Source organism: Nothobranchius furzeri, chromosome 4 (genome assembly GCF_043380555.1).
Source record: "Nothobranchius furzeri strain GRZ-AD chromosome 4, NfurGRZ-RIMD1, whole genome shotgun sequence".
In the NCBI taxonomy this organism is placed as follows: Eukaryota; Metazoa; Chordata; class Actinopteri; order Cyprinodontiformes; family Nothobranchiidae; genus Nothobranchius; species Nothobranchius furzeri.
The window spans coordinates 59,320,176-59,337,541 of record NC_091744.1 but is presented as its reverse complement, the minus strand read 5'-3'; the positions used below and the strand labels follow the sequence as shown (position 1 = coordinate 59,337,541).

The 17,366-nt window shown below is 36.7% G+C and overlaps 1 long non-coding RNA gene across 1 annotated transcript; it reads right to left on the bottom strand.

Moving 5' to 3' along the window:
* Positions 1-4,889: 4,889 nt before the first annotated feature.
* Positions 4,890-10,027, bottom strand: LOC129153654 (uncharacterized). The gene is made up of 5 exons (XR_008559630.2): positions 9,891-10,027; positions 8,827-8,992; positions 7,974-8,069; positions 6,301-6,460; positions 4,890-5,179 (listed from the first exon to the last, which is right to left on the bottom strand). It is a non-coding gene; the product is annotated as an uncharacterized lncRNA (long non-coding RNA).
* Positions 10,028-17,366: the final 7,339 nt, after the last annotated feature.

The window sequence follows — 17,366 nt, the reverse complement described above, 5'->3', positions numbered from 1 at the left end:
AGCACTGCAGAGGTCTGATTTATGGTGGAGTGGCAGGCCTGGCCTCACTGAAAAACCATGAAAACTCTAAAACTAGCAGACTTGCACCAAGGCACTGACGGAAACATTTGTATTCATTCTCAGAGTCGTATTTTTGAGGAAAGAAGGAACAAAACTGCTGTCAAATACAGAGACATGAGGTTGGGGTGGTGTCCAGACAAAGTGATTCTGGGCCTTTAAACATGAGTGTGACTAAAAATAAATAAACACAAACCCACCACCATACTGTCATCAGAGGCTGTAGATTTTCCACCCATCTTTTTTCTAAATGAACTTGCTTTATTTGAGTCACATAATTCAGAACAAAATGAATATTAACATTTTTTGCCATTAAATTCCCAAAAATATGTTCTTTGTGCTGAAATGTGTGTGCCAGACTTATTATAATGATCAATATGTTAGAAGTGAAACTATGTTTTTGGTGAAAGTCTTATCAGATTTTATGTTTTCACCTATGGTTTTCACATAGCTCTACTTGATCTAGTTCTATAGTTGCCTCCAGAAAGGTGATGGTTTAGTCTGGCCTCCACTAGGGGGCACTACTAGTTGTAGCAAACCTAAAGTGAAGGTCGAGTAATGCTAATTCTACTGTTTATTACATGTTTCATATGTAAATTCTTAACCTGAGCAGAAATTCAAAACTCAGGATGTAAAAACAATGTAAATGAACAAATAAGTCATCAAAATAAGTCACTTGTTCAGCAGAGTGTAAATATGATACTGAGATGGAAATACACCAGGCGTGGTCGTCTCTGTGCCAAGATAGGAACAGGAATAGTGTCCAGTGTTCTCCATATTTTGTTACCCTTAGTAAAAAATAAATGCATGTGATGTTTATTTGACATAGACACATTGGACAAACCAGATGCAGTGTTTAGTGTGTTAGCACACGTGCTAATTTGCAACACTTGTCCATAGAACCTTTCTAAAAAGTAGAGTACATTTAAATAAAATACAAAGAGATCAACAATAAATCAAACGGAAAACAGATTAAAATTTCTAACAATTTTCAATAAAAAAGAAAAAAAGGCACTTTGAGCAGCAATGTAAGAGTTTAAAACCATTCATGTAGACATTGTTGTTTAGACCTTAACCATTTTTTGAGTTTTTTGTTAAAAAACTTTACTGTCCATTTCTAGTTTTAGGTCAGTAGGTAGAGAGTTCCAAAGTTTGGTCCCCTTTACAGAAAGAGCAGACTGACCAAAAGAATTATTGCACCGCGGGATGAGACAATCACCACAGGTGGAGGCTCGAGTGATCGTTCTACGAGAGCTCTGACATGATGGAGTGAAGTCAATAAGGCTTTGTGTTAGCTCACAAGTTTGGGTTTCATGTGACTGACACTATTTTCTGTCTCCTTTGAGAAGAAAGATGCAGTGGCACCCCAAGAACACCAATAAAAGTTGGCGACCACCTCACTGGTCGCCCCCAGGGAAGACCTCCCCAACTCTAATAAATCTTAGTCATGTTCACACAAGCCATAGAGTAATTTATTTAATCAAGACATAAATGTAAAACCCAATAAATAAATATAGCATCAATAAGTATACACTCACTGGCCAATTCATGGGGTACCAACTGCTCGTTAACACAAATTATTAATCAGCCAGTCACATGATGGCAACTCAATGCATTTAGGCATGTTGACGTGGTCAAGATGATCCGCTGCAGTTCAAACCGAGCTTCGGAATGAGGCAGAAAGGTGATTTAAGTGACTTTGAATGTGGCATGGTTGTTGGTGCCATGAGCTGGTCTGAGTATTTCAGAAACTGCTGATCTTCTGGGATTGTCACACACAACCATCTCTAGGGTTTACAGAGAATGATCTGAAAAAGGGAAAACTTCCAGTGAGCAGCACTTCTGTGGGCGAAAATCCCTTGTTGATGTCAGAGGTCAGCAATGGCCAGACTGGTTAGAGCAGAAGAGCATCTCTGAACGCACAACATTCGAATCCCAAGGCAGATGGGCTACAACAGCAGAAGACCACGCTGGATGCCACTCCTGTCAGCTAAGAACAGGAACCTGAGGCTACAATTCGCACAGGCTCACCAAAAATGGACAATAGAAGATTGGAAAAATGTTGCCTGGTCTGATGAGTCTGAATTTCTGCTGCAACATTCGGATGGTAGGGTCAGAATTTGGCATCAACAACAGGAAAGCATGGATCCATCCTGCCTTGTATCAACAGTTCAGGCTAGTGGTGGTGGTGGAATGATATGGGGAACATTTTCCTGGCACACTTTGGGTCCCTTAGTATTAATTGATTATCGTTGCAATGCCACAGACTACCTGAGTATTGTTGCTGACCTTGTCCATCCCTTTATGACCACAGTGTACCCATCTTCTGATGGCCATGTCCAGCAGGATAATGCACCATGTCATAAAGCTTGAATCATCTCAGACTGGTTTCTTGAACGTGACAATGAGTTCACTGTACTCAAATGGCCTTCACAGTCACCAGATCTCAATCCAATAGAGCACCTTTGGAATGTGGTGGAAGTGGAGATTTGCATCATGGATGTGCAGCCGACAAATCTGCAGCAACTGTGTGAAGCTATCATGTCAGTGTGGACCAAGATCTCTGAGGATTGTTTCCAGTACCTTGTTGAATCTATGCCATGAACGATTAAGGCAGTTCTGAAGGCAAAGGGGGTCCAACCCGATACTAGCAGGGTGTACTCGATAAAGTGGCCAGTATGTGTATTATGGGGTGTCTCTCTCGTTCTCAACAACCTTAGGGGGTGTTAGCTTCCAGTCCATACTCTGCGTAGATGTTTCTGTAAATGTGTCATGTTCTGTGTCCCTTTGGTCTCCACCAGCCCCACCCACCCAGTTCTCCCTCCAGGTTTCCCTCATGTTTCCCTAAAAATATGGTGAAAGTAAAAACAGCCCGTGACTTTTTTTTTTTTTGTAGGATACTCCCCACTTCAACTCACACTCCCATTCAGTAGGTGGCGGAAATGCACCTGAAAGTTGGTTGCCATCCGCCAATTAAACAACAGAAGAAGAAGAACAGTGACACCCCAAGACCCAACTCCAGATAAGCGGCTAAAAATTGATGGATAGATGGAATATTATTTTCTCGTTTTTATGATTTTTTTAATCTTTTTTAAATTTATTAATCTTTGAAAACCATGAAAATGTCATTTAAGAACCACTTGACATCTGTAGAGAATGAAAAACAGTTTTCGATCCAGCTAAAGGAAAAGGGCTAAACCTCTAACAGGTTGATGAAAAACACTCAGAATCATAAAGTTTGGGCAGTCAGTAGTAATTAAGGCTCCAACAGGGAATTTAGGAGTAAAAGATGCTTCACGCGGATGGTTTCCATAACAACAAAACAGAAAACTGAAAGCTAATTGGAGTAATGTGAGATCTTGTTTCATTACTTGTTCATTATGAACCATAGGGCTGGGCAATAAATCGAAAACTTATCGTTATCAAAAGTTCTGACTCCTATAGAGATCATTTTTTCCATGTCAATAAATTTGATAGTTAAAAAAAAAAGATGTGTGTAGGTTGACTACGTTCATGTCCCTTTCACCACCTTGAGTCATGTAAAAATATGACTCAGCATAATACATGTGATAGCCCCATCTAGTGGACAACTTTTGTTTCTGCACATACCTGTAGTTATTGTCCATTTATCGTTATCAAAGTGAGCTCCTCAGTATATCGAGATGTTGATTTTTAGGCCATCCCTTACGAAAAAGAAGTATACTTTAAGTATTTAATTTCAAGTATACTTAAGTGTACAGAAGTTTATTTGCATACTTGTTCTTAAAGTTTACTTAGAAGTACACTCCTTGGGACTAAATTGGGCCGCTAAAAGTATACTTGAAGTATACTACAAGTATACTTCAAAGTAATAATTTAAGTTTATTTGTAGTGTACTTTTGATATAATTGAGTATACTTTTCTCTTTGAAAGTATACTTAAAGTAACCTTACAAGTGTACTTGGAGTGTACTTCAGATATAATTGAGTATACTTTTCTCCTTGAAAGTATACTTATAAGTTTACTTGTAGTGTACTTCTGATATAAATGAGTATACTTTTCTCCTTGGAAGTATACTTAAAAGTAACAATATAAGTTTACTTGTAGTGTACTCCTGATATAGTTGAGTATACTTTTCTCCTTGAAAGTATACTTATAAGTTTACTTGTAGTGTACTTCTGATATAATTGAGTATACTTTTCTCCTTGGAAGTATACTTAAAAGTAACAATATAAGTTTACTTGTAGTGTACTCCTGATATAGTTGAGTATACTTTTCTCCTTGAAAGTATACTTATAAGTTTACTTGTAGTGTACTTCTGAAATAATTGAGTATACTTTTCTCCTTGGAAGTATACTTAAAAGTAACAATATAAGTTTACTTGTAGTGTACTCCTGATATAGTTGAGTATACTTTTCTCATTGAAAGTATACTTAAAAGTAACAGTATAAGTTTACTTCTAATAAAATTGAGTAAACTTTTGCCCTTGAAAGTATACTTAAAAATAAACTTTAAGTAACATTATAAGTTTACTTGTAGTGTACTTCTGAAATAATTGAGTATACTTTTCTCTTTGAATGTATACTTAAAATTATACTTAAAGTAATAATGTATGTTTACTTGTAGTGTACTTCTTATATAATTGAGTATACTTACAGTTTTGAAAGTACACTTTACAGTAAACTTGACGTAATATTCTTTTAGTACATTTAAGTATCTCTATTTTTTCTATAAACACATACTGCAAGTAACATTTAACATCTGCTATTTGCTTACTACCAATACATTTAATTTCCACTATTTACTGATACTTCGTCTTTATGCAGAGAAAAAAAGTAAATAAAATAGCTAAGTCATTTTGTTTAAATTTATTAAACAGAGAGAATTAGAACAGAACAAAAACAGACCTGTTTACCAGGATTAATCAAAGATGAGAACGCAAACTGTTCTGAACATGTTTAACGTGTTAATTCTGTCCATTTTGAAAGACTTTTTAAAAATGCCTTTAAAAAAATCAGTCCATTTTATGGATCCACTTGCTTGGTTGTTGATGCCTTTTTGAAGTTTTCATTGTTGCATTTCTTTCGTATTATTTTTCTTACATCTTGAACACGCAGAGATGGAAACTTCAACTGAGCATGCCCTGTGAACACACAAAGCAAAAAAATGAACACTTGAACTGTTAGGTGAACTCTGACACCACAAAATCTTTACAGTTCATACACTGTAAACCCGAATAAGTAGGCAGAACTCAAAAAATGTAAGGCAATCAGTTGCCTCATATTTTCTGAGTTTATAAACTCAGATATTTGAGTATATCAGACCATAAATAAACTTAAATATTTGGAGTTTATATTAAATATATTTTCAAATTATGATCAAATTAAAGTTACCGATTAAGCCAACTCAAACAGAAAATACAACAAAATTTGAAAGAAACAATTACAAACGCACACTTTTGAAAACTGGACAACAGCAGTGTGTAGTCTTTCTTTGAGTAGGTGGTTTAAAGCGACATCAGGATGCACATCAATTCAACATTAACAAAATATGAATTACACTAACCACTATCAAGTAAGTCAGTGAGTACTTTATGCCATTTGGCATAAAACTAGTTGAGTATTGAATCGGATTAGCCTATGGGCTAATCCGATTCAATTATTCACGCTAAACTAAAGCCACAAATGGAGTTGCCAGACTCAGAACGGCTGGACGAACAGAGAAAAGGTAAAACTCAACTGTTCCTCCCACTGTCTTTATGGGTGACCCCGCGAGGAAAGTTGACCATTGAGCAGGGTTGATGGTTTATCCCTTGAGGTCCACGTGACGGGGTGAGGAGTGAGCACCACCTCATCCCTGCCACGTGGACCTCAAGGGATAAACCATCAACCCTGCTCAATGGTCAACTTTCCTCGCGGGGGTCCTACCCATTAGGACAGTGGGGGGGTTAACTCAAGGAGAAGTGGAAAATGAACATATTTGCCCAAATGGTGGTGTGTTACTTTAACATCAACAATTAAAGAGCAGACAAATAGTAAATTACATTGTGGATGTGGACAATGCTCTAACAGAGTGAGCCATCTGAATCCACCACTCTTTCACATTTTGAGTTACACATGTAACATCAGGTCATTTTTGACTCTGCAGCTTGGGTGACAGTTTAGACTCATCAAGACCAAGTAAGATTTTCTGCGTGAACTCAAATGTGTTGGTCAGTCCCTTCGGATAATCTAGGTGTAAGGCATAGATGAGGCCGAACATTACCAGGAAGACATCAGGAAGGCTGGAGAGGTTGACAATCACATCACCCTCTAGGATAACAGATTCTCACTGGGTCGTACGTAACTGGACTCTCGGCATCATCAGTGATGGTTGTCAGGAGGACAACTGCTGCATCCCTGAGGTCCGGCTCATTGGTATCATCCTTACAAAAATGAAAGGGAGATCATACACTAATCACATCTGAACTGAAACTGACTGTGGACATTTTTATTTCAGTAGATTGTCATGTAAATAACAATAAATGCAGTCTGATAGACTCCTGTTTAGGGCTGGGCAACATGTCAGAGATTTATGGTTAACCAAGTTCTTGTCTCTCATCCAGATAATTTTTCCCATGTCAATAAATTTGATAATAAAAAAATGAAAAGATGTGTAAGTTGGCCACATTTATGTCCCTTTAAGAAGCTGTAGCATCTTGAGTCATGTAAAATTTTAGTCATTGTAATACACGAGACAGCCCCATCTAGTGGACAAATATTGTTGCTACGCATTCCTGTAGTTATCGTCTACTTATCGTTATCCAGGTGAGATCTTCAATATATGGTGATATTGATTTTAGGCCATATCGCCCAGCCCTACTCCTGTTCATTCTGTTGCTTTGTGCTCTCATTTACGAATAAAGTGAGATGGCTTCCGTGTGTGCCAGTGTTATGCTAATGAAAGCTGCTTGAATTCTTTGCAGTGATTGTTGATTTTTCTCAGTGCCTTAAAGCCTGCCACACATGAGTGTCATCTGCTGAGCAAACGGTCTCGAATGACCGCTTGCTCAGCAGATACCTCGCCATGTGCGCCTGATTTTCACAGAGTTTTCCGCCTCACGAGACGCTGAGGTGAATATCTGACCAGTTAAGATATTTTCCGCCTCACAGGGGTAAAAACTCGCCGTGTGCGCATTACCGAGCTGCTGGTTGAGCTGAAATATTCTAGTGGACAACCAAAGCACATTCTCCGCTCACATGACCCCAAGATGGCAGCCCCCTGTCTGCATGTCAGAAAAGAAACAACACAGAGACAGAGCTGGAAAAGGAGGAAATGCCTATCCTTTTTTGTTGAAACATCGCCGCCACGGCATTTCAAGGTTAGGAAAATACTGGTACAGTAGCTGGAAAGATGGACCAGGCAAGGAGTTTATGCCAATTTACTCCAAGAGATGCACCTGGAAGACCCAGAATCCTTCCGAAAGGGTAATGGAAACAGTGGGCCCATCGATCCGCAAGGTACCATTTTGTTTATTTTTCAGACACGCAGACAGGGTAAGGGGCTGCATCTGAATACATCTTGGGGTCATGTGAGCGGAGAAAGTGCTTTGATTGGCCACTAGAATATTTCAGCTCAGCCAGCAGCTCAGTAGTGCACACACAGCGAGTTTTTACCCCTGTGAGGCAGAAAATATCTAACTGGTCAGATATTCACCTCAGCGTCTCGTGAGGCGGAAAACTCGGTGAAAATCAGGTGCACATGGCGAGGTATCTGCTGAGCAAACAGTCCTTCGAGGCCGTTTGCTCAGCTGATTGCTCTCGTGTATGGGAGGCTTAAACATCTTGCCAAAGGTTTGTAGTTGAAACAATGGCACTTTTTCCAAAATGTCCATGTGCGTTGTCTTTATGCATAAATAAATAGAATGATTTGTTCAAATTTACAATACTGGGACTTACCACACATGTCCTCAAAAATCCAGAGGTTTCCTCACGTAGATAGACAGGAAGGGCATGGAGAACAGTGGTACGCCTTGTGTGGACATCATGTAATTCCTAAGAAGATTAAGAGTGTAAATACTGCCAAGTTTACTAATCAAACTTAATGCCAAATTGCTCTGACCAATTTTCCAAGACAGTGATATCTGCATCTAAATCCAATAAACTGCTGAATTCAAAAGTTAATTTGAAGTGTTTAGCATTACATAATACGGAGGGGTATTAGGGCCACTGAAGAAGAAAAAATTCTGAAAATAAATAAAGTCAGAATTCTGACATTTATCTCAGTATTCAATTGTTTCCTTCAGTGGCCCTAATACTGCCTTATTGCCTAAGAGTATTAGAGTCACTGAAGAAAAAGAAAATAATTGAGAAAAAAAAGTCAGATAATTTCAAAATTCTGGGATTAAAGTCAGAATTCTGACTTTTTTCATGAACCTAAAGCCAAACAAACAAAAAACTATTTAGGAATTGTTTTGTTAAAAAAAATCAAAACAAAAAAAAAAGCCCGAATTTTAAGATTTAAGTCAGAATTCTGATCCCCCCTCATAATCTTCCCCAATTTCCCTTTTTTTTTGTTTTAGGTACCAGTCAGAACTCTGAGATTAAACTCAGATTTATGACTTATTTTCTCAGAATTCTATATATTTTTTTCCATCAGTGGCTCTAATAGTCATAGCATAAAGGCATTACCTGTAAATTGTATATTCACCAGTTTTAAAAGACAAATCTGTATACATATATACATACATACATATATAGTCATGTCATTTAGGATGTGTCATCAAAAATGCAGATTGTGAGAATTACTCACCAGTGATCTCACTTGTATGAACCTCTTGGGGATCAACAGCAGCATGCCATCAATCTTGTGTGCAGAGAGTGGGGTTGGATCATTGAAGTCTGACCGCAGATTCATAGACAGGCTTCCCGGTGTGGCTGACAGCTCATAGGAACGCAGATGCTCTACATTTACACATCTACACCAGGAAGCATAATCAGTACAGAAAACATTGTGAATCACAAGGTAGATCTGTGTTAGTCTTTAGGCAGTCCTCCACTATATATATGAAGCTAAATCATTAATCATCTAAATTGTGTGTGTGTGTGTGTGTGTGTGTGTGTGTGTGTGTGTGTGTGTGTGTGTGTGTGTGTGTGTGTGTGTGTGGAGATTCAAGTGTAATTTGACTTATCCACACAAAGCTAAAAACATAACATTTAAGAATCTGGAGTAACAGTGTACAGTACGGACAAAATTACAACACTAAAATACTGTGAAATTAATAGAAACAGCGTTCTGCGGTTCAAGATATGTGCAACTGAGCACTATTTAAAAAAACTATGGAGGGGACAAAAATGGAGGGAAGGAGGGAACATAGCATCAAGATACAGCACCGCTTCATCTCTTGCGGTCACAATCCTCTTCTACGGTTAAAAAAAAGCAGGCTGCTTGCAAAGCTATCGCACGGGTGCTACGGGGAAATAGTTTACAACACACACTGATTTTGTCATCGCTGTACAAGAGATCACTGCTCATTTACTTTTAATAAGTGGACGTTTAAGTTTGACTTGGTGGCGCTGAGCTCCCGCTTTTATTTTTTTCTCAGAATGTCACGTTTAAAAAATTATGATGGAGGGGACAAAAATGGAGGGAATAAGTCTCTAGAAGTCTAATAAAAAAGTATCTAAAGTAATGCTAACCTTTAATAATGAGATAGTGCTGCTCATTTCATTAAATAAACGGACTTTAGTCACACACAAAGTTAATAACACAGCTAACTCATGCAATGACTTAGCATATTAGCTTGCTACGTGGCCAACATTACTCACCATGTCCGTCTTAAAAACATTTAAGCAACTTTTATGGTGGCTACTTACATTTAGCTCAGTGGTGCAGAACCAGTGACTGTCAAGTGCAGATGCAGAACAAAAGCGCGACCTCCAACGGTTAATGCTCCTCCGACCCTCACTCATCTTCTCGGTCTGCTGAGAAGCTAGAGCTGACTGAGCAAATGCTACAAAATAAAAGCACTTCCTGTGCGTGTAATTTCACAATAATTCGTAATTTCATGCTTAATATGTTATTTAGGACAGACAGACAGAGTAGTTATTTCAAAATAAGGCAAAGTTTCAAGCAAGGATAAACTTAATATGGAGGAAGTGATTATGTTAAACAGAAAGGACATGTCAAAAAGGACTGATTTCAAAATATATAAAGCTTTACAACAGGATTTGATTGTTAAGAATATAGATATTAAAGAAAAATGGGAACTGGAAGTGAACATAATGATAACAGATGAGGAATGGGAGGAAACACTTGAAGCAGGCCATAAACTACTAATAGTCCGTCTTGGAGGGAATTTGAATGGAAGGTGAAGATGCATGCTTTAAAACTCCACTTATCATGTCTAAATAGTAATGTTTCAAATTTATGTTGGAGAAAATGCGGGCTAGTGGGAGACTTTTCACATATACTTTTGGACTGCCCTAAATTCATACCATTCTGGGAAGGTGTTAGGGAGAAATTGAAAGAACCTTGAAGGTGAAATTACAATTTAAGTTAAAATGGTTTGTACTGGGAATGCTGTACCAAAAATCACACACACATAATGGAGACATACGTAATCAGAATTCTGCTTATGACTGCCAAGAAGTGTATTACAGTTTTATGGCTGGACACAGAACCCCCAAGGGTGGCACAGTGGAGAGACAGAGTTAGACAGGTCTACAAAATGGAACAAATTAATGCAAGACTATGACTGGGACTAGGGAAATTAGAAAAAATTTGGGAACCAATAAAACAAATGTTAGAAAGATAGTACTCTCATGTGAAAATTATTATTATTAATTTTTATTTTTTTTTATTTATGTTTTTTTGTCTTTTGGGTGAGTTATTTAGCTAGATCAAAGTAAAATGTAGAATGTAGAAGAGAGCAGATACGATGAATACAGAGAAAGTTTGTCAGAACTATATGTACTGATTGGTGACTTGGTTAAGTTGGATAGATCTTATGGCCACAAGGAAATTTGAACTTTGTTCAGGGAAACACTGCCCTGGAGAAGGGAAGAAGAAACTCAAATGCATCTCCATGTAAATGTTGTTGTTCTAATTCAAAAATAAAAAGTTCCAAATATATATATCTATATATATCTATATATATCTATATCTATCTATCATCTATCTATCTATCTATCTATCTATCTATCTATCTATCTATCTATCTATCTATCTATCTATCTATCTATCTATCATCTATCTATCTATCTATCTATCTATCTATCTATCTATCTATCTATCTATCTATCTATCTATATATATATATATATATATATATATATATATATATATATATATATATATAATAAAGACATTAAAGAACCGAACTTCATGAATGTTTTTTGTGACAAAGAAGTATCAGTTCCAATCACTCTATCAGAGAAAAATCAGAGTTTTAGAAATAACGGGACACTCAGTAGAGCCATTATATTATATTTTTTACAAGTGTATGTAAACTTCTGACCACAACTGTATGTATATATATATATATATATATATATATATATATATATATATATATATATATATATATATATATATACATATATATATACTTATATATATACTTATATATATATACATATATACTTATATATATATATATATATATATATATATATATATAATAAAGACATTAAAGAACCGAACTTCATGAATGTTTTTTGTGACAAAGAAGTATCTGTTCCAATCACTCTATCAGAGAAAAATCAGAGTTTTAGAAATAACGGGACACTCAGTAGAGCCATTATATTATATTTTTTACAAGTGTATGTAAACTTCTGACCACAACTGTATGTATATATATATATATATATATATATATATATATATATATATATATATATATATATATATATATATATACATATATACTTATATATATGCATATATATATATACTTATATATATATATATATATATATATATATATATATATATATATATATATATATATATACATATATACTTATATATATACATATATACTTATATATATATATATATATATATATACTTATATATTATATATAAGTATATACATATATATATATATACTTATATATTATATATAAGCATATATATATATATACTTATATATTATATATAAGCATATATATATATATATATATATATATATATATATATATATATATATATATACTTATATATTATATATAAGTATATATATATACTTATATATTATATATAAGTATATATATATATATATATATATATATATATATATATATATATATATATATATACTTATATATTATATATAAGTATATATATATACTTATATATTATATATAAGTATATATATATATATATATATATATATATATATATATATATATAATAAGTATACTTATACATTACTTGGTGAAATATACTTCTGATAGAGTCAAGTACAAGTATAGTCTAAATGTAAGTAAACTTTAATGTAAGTATGTATTAAAGTATACTTAGTAGTATTTAAAAAATGTACTCGGATAACTATACTTCTAATAAGTACATTGAAAGTAAACTTGGAAGTATACTGTATTCATTTTTAGTATACTTCAAGTATACTTCAGTGTACTTCTTTTTGGTAAGGGATATCGCATGTTGCAGTTGTATAATTAGAAAAAATATCAGCTGGTTATTAGAAATTTATTTATTTGCAGAAAATAATTTGCGTGTTAGTGAGATATTTGATGAGATAGTAAAAATAAACATGCACAGCTTCAGCAAAACTCTGATGTCATATTTGCAATGAAAACAATTCGAAACCAAACTGTTTTACTGCAGTACATATTTTATATCCTTTTTTGTTTTCTTTAAAATTTTAACCTGGATTTATTTGTTCTGTTTTTATAAATTGCAAATTTCCTTGAAGAAAAAACTGATCTCAGGTCTCACGTTTAAATTCACAGAAATTTCAAATGTTAACAGGATTAATTGAATCTTTTGTAGAAAGTGACTTAATAATTCAGCATTTGGACTTTTATCTCAAGGACACGAGCCTTTAGAACTGGAAGTATTTATAAGAGTAAATCGAATTTAATCAGCGTGTTGAAGCGTGATTCTGAGTGTGCTTGACATCTAACTCCACATAAAAGAGTAGTCAGAGTTCTCACATTACACCTACATAGAGGTTACTGGTGGGTATTGTTGTGTTTATTTGTTGTACAGCTTTTTACTGGACACACTTTGATTCCTCTGAAAGAAAGATATGAATTTCTCTTTTAGCTGCAGTCATGCCATATTTTCTCCTGTTTTATCCAAACATGAGCATGTTATGAAGTTAAAAGGTCACTTGTGATCACTAAGCTGATAAATATTGATCCCAAACCAGGTATGCATACATGATGATTACATTTCATTACTTAGTGAAGCTACACTGAGCCTTGTTATTCCTGCTAGTTCTTGTTGATGGTGCTATAGTGACTGTTACCAAGGGCAGATCTGAAACCTCCATAATAAAGCAAGAAGAATATTACATAACTCTATTTTTTTCTGTATGTTTTCTCTGATTGTTTTGCCCACAAGTCCCAAGGATGAGTGTGACGTCTGAAGTTTTAGTACTGCTACAATCCAGCTGAACGCAGAGCATCTACAGGTGATTTTTGATTAAATTCAGAGAAATATGATTCTTTTTACTAACTAGGCAGTGATTTTTCACATTTCATCTCCTCATTTCTACCAGCTCCACTTTCTTGCACATTTTTCGGTCTATTCATAATCTCTGTGGGACATATCAGTCATTTTTTTTACAACCCTGAAACAATTATAAAAGAAACAAAGAACATAACTTGCCTGATTGTGTTAACTTGTTACATCACAAATAAATAGTGATTAACTGCTTTTGGAAAGCTGAGTTTATTTACACCAGCCACACCCAGGACAGATTTCTACCAGACCTGTAGAATTAAGAAATGTCTTCACTATAACCTGTCTGACAACATTAGGTAGGCTAAAAGATCTCAAAAAGCAACAGTCAAATGCCCTGTTCTAAAGTAAGTAAGCAACAAAATAACCCAGAACAATGTCTAAATCTCTACAGGCCTCTGAAAACCCTACAATGTTAAAAATCTAGACAAACCATAGCAGCAGCAAAAGATTTTGCTCTGCGCGTAAGCCTTGCCGTGCTCCATTGTAGTCTCAGCTGGTTTACCGTTGGCCCAAACAATTCTAAGTTTGGCCAGTCCCAGCACTCTCTTTGTAGCAAGCAGTTGGGCAGGAATAGGGAGCCTAAGTCTCCTCCCTTTCCCAGTTGGCTTATGGGTACCCGGAAGAACGAAAAAAATTCAAGTCAATGGAGCCAAAAATGCTATTTTCTAATCCGCTTTGCCTTACGCCCTGGATCGCACATATGTTGTACTGCAATTTAAAATAAAAGTAATGGTGGGTGTTTTGACAACGCCAGTTATGTACTTTGAGGTTTATCAGCTTGTAAAAGTTCGTAATTAACATGACTACACACCAGAAATCGGCACGTCACATATGTGACATCAGCACATAATCTTCTCTCCCCTAACGTAGCTGATACTTACCACATAACCAGGTTTATGGTGGTTATTTCCTTCTGTGGGAAGTTTGCTGCACTTACAGCCCTTTTCCCTCAGTTTCCTCCGTGTCTGGTTCGACAACGTCACTTTCATGAAGCGCATTTGTAGTTCTGGACTTATTTTCAAACAAAACCTAAAAAGCCTTTCCCCCTTTTCAAAATTAAGCACGTTCTTGGCATCAAAATGTGTCGGACATCACAAGTGAAATCCATCGAACAAAACAAGCAGAATTAGAAAATGCCGTTTTTAACCCCACTGACTTGCATTTATTTTTTTGTTCTTCCGGGGACCGATGGTCTGGAATTAGATGGGTGTGACTTAGGCTCCCTATAGCACCAGAGCTGTGACAGAGAAAAACTACAGCGATGGTGTCAGCCCAGGAATGGTGCTTGTTTGAAACAATGAACTTTGGACGATTTAGACTTGAGCTTTTCTTAGAGACATGATAGAGATACTAAAGGCCTTTATTTCGAAAAAGGATGCATTTTTCTTCGATGGTGTACAGCGGACAGCCTTGTAGCTGATTTCCGTAGCAATCAATACGTCACATTGTTCATTGTTCTGATTGGTCCTAGCGCTGTCAAGTTGCTAGCTGAGACGGTTTGAAAGACAACCATAGGTTCCAACAGGGGACTGAGTCAGTGTAGCTCACAGCTGTGTGCTGGTTAGAACAAACATGGAAGCAGGAAAAGGAAGTGAAAGAGTGCCTCAGAGTTAGATATTTTAAGTTTTTCTTTAAAGTTGTTAGTGATGCAGTTTTTGTAGGAGATGAAGATGTGACTTTTTGAAATGAATTATTTATAAAGCCCCCACCCAACCCCAGTCAAGGAGGCCCACGGTGCTACATACATAATGCAAAGTCATATAAAACATTATGGTAAAATAAAAGCATAAAACAATTAATTTAAAGGCAATGACAGCATAGAGCTATAGGAAGAAACACACAAAACATTAAAAAAATAACTAGTGAGCTTAGTGATCTAAAATAAAGCTTTAGTCTGGCTTTAAAAGTGGGGAGAGACATGGGCTGTTTTGTCTTTGATAGAAGTTGGTTCCAGAGCAGGGGACCTATAACTGAAAAGGCACCATCACCCCTATCTTGTGTTTGACCAGTGACTGTAAAAAAAGATGGACAAACCCTCCGTGACGTCACCCATAGCATTCTAAAAGGCTTATTTGAAGCCAAATGGACGACTCCTACTACCACCATCTTGGCCGTGAAACTTGTGTCATTGCTGACTCCACCATTGTTCCCAACAGCAAGCTAACGGCGGGTTGCAGGTGCTTTTAACCAGAAAAATGCGACTGAACGACTCAAACTTGAAGCACCCATCAGCTGTGGAGTTTCTGTGGTCTCCTTCAGAGAGCTCCACAGACAACAAGCACAGCCTCAGACCGCAGAGCTCAGAGCTGGCTGCCCAGGCCGCATGAGCGCATGCTCCGCCCCTCTAAAGTGGTTGAAGACCCGCAAGTCCGAGGCTGAGACCTTCCCCGAAGCTAGCCACTAGCGCTAGCTCTGACAACTCATGCTACCTGTCAGTCAAATCTAGATGTTCATAATTTCAAGCATTTTATTACACCTGAATGAAAGAGTTACAAAAAAATTCACCCATTTTTTTTTACCAAGTTGTAAACATGTTTATTCTTGCTGTGAAGTTGGCAAATTCAGCATGGGAGTCAATGAGCATGTGCTCCTTTCTGGTGCCAGCCTCTAGCAATTTGTGTCTCTTCCAGGATGGCTTCAGGACTGAAGGCCCTGGGGTTGATGGTTCTCCCTGGGTTTTGACCAAGCCCCCATAATGCAGCTCAAAAATTGAAGCAATCCCAGAAGTACCAAAAATTGCAGTTCCACCCTCATCCGCCGGGGGCTGGTGTCAGAAGCGAGCAAATCCTCATTGACTCCCATGTTAAAAATACCAATTTCACAGCAGAAATAAACATGTTTACAGCCTGGTACCAGAACATGTTTTTTGTTTAAATTATCTAGTTTACACTCATGACAACTCTGAGGGGATTGAATTTTTTCTCACTCTTCTGTTTAAGTGTATTAAAAGCCTAAAATTCTGTATAATTAATGACCATCCGACCCACGAGACCACAGAGCTAGCTCCGTGGAAAGGCCTCAGTAGAGCCTCAGTCTGGCTTGGAAACTGCTCCGGGATTTTGAGTCTCTGTGTTTGTGTTTTCTTTTTTGGATATTATTTGTGCAATTGTTGGACAAAATGACTTGCTGTGCCATTAATTGCACTAATAGAGTGTCCAAGGAGTCTCCACTTCATTTTTTTCTGTAAGTAAAATTATATTTATGTATTTTAGGTCACTGCCGAGCTGAGCTTAGATTTTAACATGAACTGTTTAACCATGAAATTTAAATGTAATAGGGTAAAACCCAGTGCATTTAACATAATGCTGCACTTTAGAAAATGGGTTGAAATATAACATGTTGGTGGAGCTGCGTTCCGACTATCGACTTGTGGAGCTTTCCACGCATCTCTGGCTGATCGCGGCTTCTGTCTGCTGCGCGGGCTGCCGGCCGGCTTGTGGTTCTCCCCTCCCCGCAGCTCGGCGCATCTCTGTCTGATCGCGGCTTTTGTCTGCTGCGCGGGCTGCCGGTGTCGGTACAAGATCTGCTCGGGTGCATTGGCTCGGGGTCCGTCGTCTGCCGATTACATCTAAGTAGATGATTGGCTGAACATGAACCTTACGGAATTACGTAATCACGTTACGTTGTTATCACGTTACGTT